Here is an 8,190-nt window from a genome sequence, read left to right as displayed (position 1 = left end):
AAAACACTAAAAGTAGAGTTACTGTATTATAATCCAGCAATTCCACTTCCGGGTACATACCCAAAATAACTGAAAGCAAGGACTTGGGATGTTTGTATACCCATGTTCACAGCAACATTATTCATAATAGCTAAAATGTGGAAGCAACCCATTGTCCATCGATGAATGAATAGATAGACATGATGTGGTATATACATACGATAGAATATTATTCACCCTTAAAAATGAAGGAAATTCTGGTACACACTACAACATGGTTGAACTTTAAGGACATTACTCTAAGTAAAATAAGCCAATCACTAAAAGACAAATGCTATATGATTCCGCTCACGAAATACTTAGAGTAGTCAAAATCACAGAGACAGAAAATAGAATGGTGGTTGCCAGGGGGCTTGGGGAAGGTGAGAATGGGGAGTTAGTATTTAATGGGTACAGAATTTCTGGTTGGAAAGATAAAAATAATCTAGTGATGGATGGTGGTGATGGTTGCAGAGTAATATGAATATACTTAGTACCACTGAAGACTACACTTAAAAATAGTTTAGATGGTAAATTTTATGAGTATTTTACTACAATAAAAAATGAAACAAACCAACAAAATGAGCAGGCTCAAAGCTACAATCTCAAGTATATAAAACAATATGCAGGAGAGTAACCTACAAAATGCTAACAGTGGTTCTCCTTGAGTACTGATATTATAGGTTATTTTTATTCTCTCCTCTACATAGTTCTGTATTATCTAAATTCCCTGTGATGAGTGTATAAGACTTTTGTGGGGATGAAGTTAATTAAAAATAAAAAGCAAATGACAAACCAGTGCCTGATCAAAACTACGCTATTGACATTTGATGACATACATAGGAGAGTGCAGACTAATCTGTGGGGTGAGACTGAAAATGGAGCAGAGATGCCACTTCTCACATATTCCTGATCTTTAGGCAGAGATTCAGGAAGGAAAATAATGGTCAGTGTGGTTTGGGGGCTTTAAAAAGCAGCAATGGGAATCTGGGCCCTGTTTCTAGGCAGGCCCCAGGAAGGCATTCAGGCCTTTGAGAAAGGTTCCTGCAGATGGTCCTTAGATGGTCTCACAGAGTCCTGTGTGCCTCGGGGGGCTTGAAAGCCACTGATGGATTCCAGGGTTCCTCAGAGGGACAGAGGAGTGGCAGAAGGAGGTAGATCCTGTGGCCATGTGACTAGGAACAGGACTTATGGCAAGAGTCAGGAGCTGCTGCCGGGGCATCAGAAAGGGGCAGACACCATGGCCCTACACAGCCCTCCTTGATCCCTGAGGTCACAGGAGCAGTTTCATGTCTGAACACTCAGTAGGTGCTCATTGCATGAATTAGATGAACAAGTAAATGCTTGTTGCAGTAATTAGGATGCCAGAAATGCCTAGGTCAAGCCAAAAACAAGGCCCCTGGAGGAAGAAGGGAGGAGAGGGAATTACTCCACAGAGTGGGAGGGAAATGATGGAGGCAGTAAGTGGGAAGCATGAGGCAGAGTGTAGCAGAGTACCCCTACAACAAAGGGAAACACAGGTGACAGCCACCAGGGAAGGCGAAGCCCAAAGTGGACTTTGACTTTGAGAGATGATGGCCTACTGGCTCCAGTGCCTACTCCCTTCCAGAGAGAGGCCCCACCCCCTTTTCATGACTGCTCCTCTCCTGGGAACCTGCAAAACTCTGTCAAAGGGGAAGCTGGGATCTGATGTTGTAGTGTTTGAGTCAGGGCCTTCCAGGAGGAGTGGATGATCCTCCCAGACCTTTTCCTAAAAAGGAGAAAACACAAGGAAATGCTCTGATTTCCTGGCACATGTTTAGCATTAATATTATTTTAAGTGAGTTATATGTTCTGAACACATCTATCCATTTATCAAAGGAGTAGGATAAAACAAAGTAATAAAAAGCAGGGAAGAGGAATTTTATCTTGGATCTATGACTGCTCTTTTCTCCTCTCTGAAATGAGGAGTAGAATGGTTTGGCTAAAACACTTGCTTATTTTAGAGGTATCTGGATTTTTATCCCCCCAACACTCTCATCCTCCTTTGGTCTCCCCTTAAATGACTGAGTGGAAATCTACTTTAAATATAAAAACACATATAGATTAAAAGTAAACGAATGGATAAAGACATACCATGCTAACACTAATCAAAAGAAAACAGGAGTAGCTATATTAAATTTAGAAACAGTAGGCTTCAGACCAAGGAGAGTCATCAGGATAAAGAAGGGCATCCCATAATGACTTCAGGGCCAGTCCTCCAAGAACATAAAACAGTTCTTAACTTGTATGCACCTAACAACAGTGTCCAAATGTGTGAGGCAAAAACTGGTAGAACTTCAAGGAGAAACAGATGAATCCATTGTTACAGTTAAAGACTTCAATACCCCTCTGTCAGAAATGGACAGATCCAGCAGGCAGAAAATTAGTAGCAACATAATTGAACTCAACAATACCATCCATCAACTAATTATATTTAGAAATCTAAAGACTACTTTATCCAATAACAGAATACACATTCTTCTCAAGGTCACATGGAACATTCACCAAGATAGACCATATTCTGGGCCATGAAACATACCTAAACATATTTAAAAGAATAGAAATCATACAATGTCTTCTCTCAAACTACAATGGAATTAAACTAGAAATAGTCTGATAGCTGGAAAATTCCAAAATGTGGAGATTAAACTACACACTTATAAATAACACATGGGCCAAAGAAGAAATCTTAGGAGAAATTTAAAAATACTTGGATTTAAGTGAAAATGAAAATATAACTTAAATAAATTTGTGGGATGCAGTAAAAGCAGAGCTTAAGGGAAATTTATAGCACTGAGTACATATATTAGAAGAAAGATCTAAAATCAATCACCGAAGCTTCCATTTGGGAAACTAGAAAAAAGAAGAGCAAATGAAATCCCAAGTGAGCAGAAGAAACGAAATGATAAAAATCAAAGGAAAAATAAATGAAATTGCAAACAGGAAATCAATAAAGAAATGAATAAAACCAAAAGCTGGTTCTTTGAAACAATCAATAAGATCAATAAACCTTTTATGAGGCTAAGAAAAGAGAGAGGACTAATATCTAAGTTACTAATAACAGAAATGAAAGAGGGAACATCACTACAGATCCCATGGACATTAAAAAGATAACAAAATAATTCTATGAACAACTCTATGCCCACAAATTTTTTAAACCTAGATGAAATGGACTAATTCCTTAAAGGATACAATCTGGCAAAATTCACACAGGAAGCAATAGACAATCTAAATAGGTCTATATATATTAAAGAAATTGAATCAGTAATTAATAGCCTCCCAAAATAAAAAGCACCAGGTCCAGATGGGCTCACTGGTGAATTCTATCAAATATTTAAGGAAGAAATCATACTAATTTGCTATAATCTTTTTCAGAAGATAGAAGCAGAGGGCATATCTCCTAATTCATTCTGTGAAGCCAGCATTACCCTAGTAACAAAACTGGACAATGACATTACAAGAAAAGAAAATTATACACCAATTATCTCTTACAAATATAGACATAAAAATCGTCAACAAAATATTAGCAAATTGAATCCAACAATGTATAAAAAGAAGTATAATCTATGATCAAGTGGGATTTACTTTAGTTATGCAATGCTGGTACAACATTCCAAAATCAAGTAATGTAATCTATCACAGTAACAGGCTTAAAAAAAAAAAAAAAAAAAATCACAGCCAGGCATGGTGGCTCAGATCTCTCATCCCAGCACTTTGGGAAGCCAGTGCAGAAGGATCACTTGAACCCAGGAGCTGGAGACCAGCTTGGGCAACATAGTGAAACCCTGTTTCTGTATTTTTTTTAATCACATAATCATATTGATAGATATGATCTATTGAGTGGATCAAGAAAAAACGTTTGACAAAATCCAACATTCATTCATGATAAAAATTCTCAGTAAACTAGTAGAGGGGAATTTCCTCAACATGATAAAGAATATCTACAAAAAATCTACAGCTAACATCTTAATGATGAGAAATGCAAAACTTTTCCACTAAGATCAGGAAGAAAGTAAGGATTTCCCCTGTTATAGTTTTTCAGCATCATACCAGAAGTCCTAAATAATGCAATAAGACAAGAAAAGCAAATAAAGAGTGTTCAGATTGGAAAGGAAGAAAGAAAACTTTGTTGTAAAGGACATGGACATCCATGTAAAAAATCCAAAAGAATTAACTTCTTAAGCTCCTGGAATTTCAAAGGATTATAGCAGGGTTGCAGGATACAAGGTTAGTACAAAATGTCAATTGCTTTCCTACATAACAACAGTAAACTAGTGGAGTTTAAAATTAAATCACTTAGCACAGGGCTGGCATATGACACACATGCAATGCATGGTAGACATGAGTACAGTCTCTGCAGACCTTCATCATCTTTTATCTGAACTGTGTCTTGGGCATCCTTTCCTCTATTCTTTCCTTAAATAATTATCCAAATAGCAACCATAGTGAACTCACTTAAAAATATGAGTTCAAATATGGGCTCCTCATTGCCTACAGGGTAAAGACCATTAACACAATGAATAAGGTCTCAAAGTTCAGGATCCTGGCTACCTTTTCCATTGCATCTCCTGCCACTTCTGTTTTATTTTATTTTATTTTTATTGCATAGGTTTTGGGGTACATGTGAAGAACATGCAAGATTGTTGCATAGGTACACACATGGCAGTGTGATTTGCTGCCTTCCTCCCCTTCACCTATATCTGGCATTTCTCCCCATGCTATCTCTCCCCAACTCCCCACCCCCCACTGTCCCTCCCCTATTTCCCCCCAACAGACCCCAGTGTGTAGTGCTCCCCTCCCTGTGTCCATGTGTTCTCATTGTTCAACACCCGCCTATGAGTGAGAACATGTTGTGTTTGATTTTCTGCTCTTGTGTCAGTTTGCTGAGAATGATGGTTTCCAGGTTCATCCATGTCCCTACAAAGGACACAAACTCATCGTTTTTGATAGCTGCATAATATTCCATGGTGTATATGTGACACATTTTCCCTGTCCAGTCTATCATCGATGGGCATTTGGGTTGGTTCCAGGTCTTTGCTATTGTAAACTGTGCTGCAATGAACATTTGTGTGCATGTGTCCTTATAGTAGAATGATTTAGCCACTTCTGTTTTAACTTTATGGTCAGAGACATTAAACTGTAAGATTCCCAGCTCAATCATTTCCCAGTACCCACCCCAACATACACCTGGATGAAATGGAACAATTCCTTAAAGGATGCAATCTGGCAAAACTCACAAGAAGTCCAGTTGCTATTCATTGCTACACATCGCTGCTTCTTTGCTCCGGTAGTTCCTTAGTTGTGGAATACTTCAGCCCATCTCTTGGTGAACTCTTCTTCTCCATTATAAGTCACCTTTTTCAACAAACTAGGGCCGAGTTTCCCTCTTCTAAAAATACCACTGTCATTGCATTTATCATGCTATGTTTTAAGGGTGTGCTTCTTCTGTGCCTTCAACCCTACCAGAGCATAAGATTCTTGAGAGCAGGAATTTTGATTCCTTTGAATCCCCAACACCTAGTAAGGCAGCTGGCCCTCAGTAGGTGTAAAATAAATGTTTCTTACATGAATTACTACGTACAGGCACTGAGGTAAGCACTTGACAAAGCGGATTACTTCTAACCCTTTCAATGAGATGGAAAAGTAGCTACCAATCTGCTCATTTAATAGATGAGGAAACCAAGGCTCCCAGAGATTAAGGTATTTGCTGGAGGTCAAAGTAGTTGCTCCTGAATTCCAGATCTGAATCCAAAGCCCATATTCATGTTGCTGTACCACAGAGAGTCCCTGGAAAGGGGTCCCTTTTGGGGACACCTTGGGTGTTTGGAGGTAAAGGTAATATCATCACACATGTCTAATGCACGGATGTGCTTACGGAAAATACTAGGTACTCATTGCTGGCTGCTTCCCAAAGTCTTAAAACCTAGGCTGGGCATGGTGGCTCACTCTTATAATCCCAGCACTGTGGGAGTCCGAGGCAGGTGGATCACTTGAGATCAGAGTTCGAGACCAGCCTGACCAACTTAGTGAAACCCTATTTCTACTAAAAATACAAAAATTAGCCAGGTGTGGTGATGTGCACCTGTAATCCCAGCTACTCAGGAGGCTCAGGAAGGAGAATCGCGTAAACCCAGGAGGCAGAGGCAGCAGCGAGCTGAGATCACACCACTGCACTCCAGCCTGGGTGGCAAAGCGAGACTCTGTCTCAGAAAAAACAAACAACCTGGCTCTGCCCACCTCTCCCACAGGCCTTATGGAGGCCAAACCAAAGGGCGCTGTCCTTTTCTCTCTGTCCCGTCAAGCTGTCTTCTTTTGCTTTGGATCTCTGGCTTTTCTTCCTAATTCCTAAATATAGATGCTCTCCCTGCTTTCCCACTTTTTATTCCTATTGCTGACATATTCCTTCTGCAGTCCCTGTCCCTGTCCTGTGGCAGAGATGACCACCAGACATGTGGAGCCCACTAGGGACTACCCATCAGTCGCTCTTGCATGTAGGCGGAGCCAGGTGACTGAGTTCTGGCTGGTGGAAGGCCTGGCTCATAAAAGCCTCCTTCCAGGTCTTCCCTATTCTCCCGGGCCACATGAATGTCAATTTCAGGCTGACCTGGAGCCACATGTTGAAGACAGCAGAGCCCCCCTCACTCAGGATTCTTGAATTACTTTAGAAGCAAAGCCCTACTCCTGAGCCCTGTGCCAAATTAGCTTTAGTGAGCAATAAACAACCTCTATTGCGTCACATGGCTAAGATTTTGGAGTCTGTTACAGCAGGTAGCATCGCCTTACCTAACTCAGACCCTTGCTGAACCTTATGTTCTTGGGCGCTCCCCTCCCCCAAGGAAGCTCCATCCTACATCTCACTGCCAAGTTAGCTTCCTTGCTTTCCTTCTGTCTACCCGGAGTTGCCGCCTTCCCCTCAACTCTTCAATGGTTTCCCTTTACCTACAGACTCAAGGACAAGACATCAGGCTCCAAGCAGCAACCCTCTCGCTGTCACATTCGTGCCAAATCTGACAGGCTTGAGTACCCCACATGCATCCTGCCCACTCCTGTCTCTGCTTCCTGTTGTTTTCTCTCCATCTCCACAAAAAACCCTTCCTTCTCTCAGGTGGGCTGTTCAAGTGCCCCAGCTACACGGAGTGGCCCCTCTGAAAGCTCACAGCCCTCTGCTTATATGTGACATAGGATCGATCAGTTGCCCTTTCCCACAGTGCTACACAGGTTTGCTTGGCACCCTTTTCCGCCCACTGGACTGTCAACTCTCTGAGCACAAGCCTGGGTCTTACTTGTCCCTGACTGGGCCAGGCAGATCCCAGGTACAAAGTAGATGCCAGCTCCCCTCCCCCATCATCCAGCAATCCTTGATCTTTCTTCCTTGATGGTGAGGCCAGGGGACTGCAGAGTGTACACAACCAGCTCATCCATCTCCCTCCTCCCAGCACATTCAGAGGGCTAACTGTGTGACCTTTTCCATCTGTGGATTCCTCTCCCTCTCTCTCTTTTTCTCCTCTCTTAAAAACAGGGTCTTGGAGCTTGCTCAGGAGCCTGGCCTGGCTGGGAAGAAGTTGGCTGCTCAGTTTTATTGAAGCTAGCAGAGACATCAATCGAAAGCTCTTTAAAGTTCTGTTTCAGCTGGATCCCCAAGAATGTCCTACCCAATCCTAATAAGAAGCTCATTCGCCTACTCCAGGCCCCCAGTCTCAATTACAGACCCTTCACGTGGCCTACACATGTGTGAACGTGTGAGTTAGGATGTCAGCTCACAGTTGCCCTCTTTGACCCAGTTCAAAAAAGGATTTCTCTCCTCTTCCAGGCCTGCCTTCACTGGCCTTCTCTCCTTTCTGTCCCAAGGGACCTTGTGACTTTGAGGCCTCTTCCCTCTGCAAACTAGCCAGGGGAAAACCTGTGACTGAAGACACTGTCTCCTCCAAAGTATCTGGGCCCTACCCTTCTCATTCTCCACAGGGCGACATTCCCGGCCGTGGTAAGAAGCAAAGAGAAGACAAAGACCAAAGCCTGATGCAGAAAGAGAGGTTTGCAGTTGTGCTAAAATGTGCTGTGGGGGCCTCTAAATGACTGCTCCCAGCAGGCTGCCTGTGCATGCAAGTCTGTGTCTGTGTGTGTGTGTGTGTGTGTGTGTGTGTGTGTGTGTGT

The sequence above is a fragment of the Cebus imitator genome, unplaced genomic scaffold (assembly GCF_001604975.1).
Source record: "Cebus imitator isolate Cc_AM_T3 unplaced genomic scaffold, Cebus_imitator-1.0 Scaffold13, whole genome shotgun sequence".
NCBI lineage: Eukaryota > Metazoa > Chordata > Mammalia > Primates > Cebidae > Cebus > Cebus imitator.
This window is presented reverse-complemented; position numbering follows the sequence as displayed.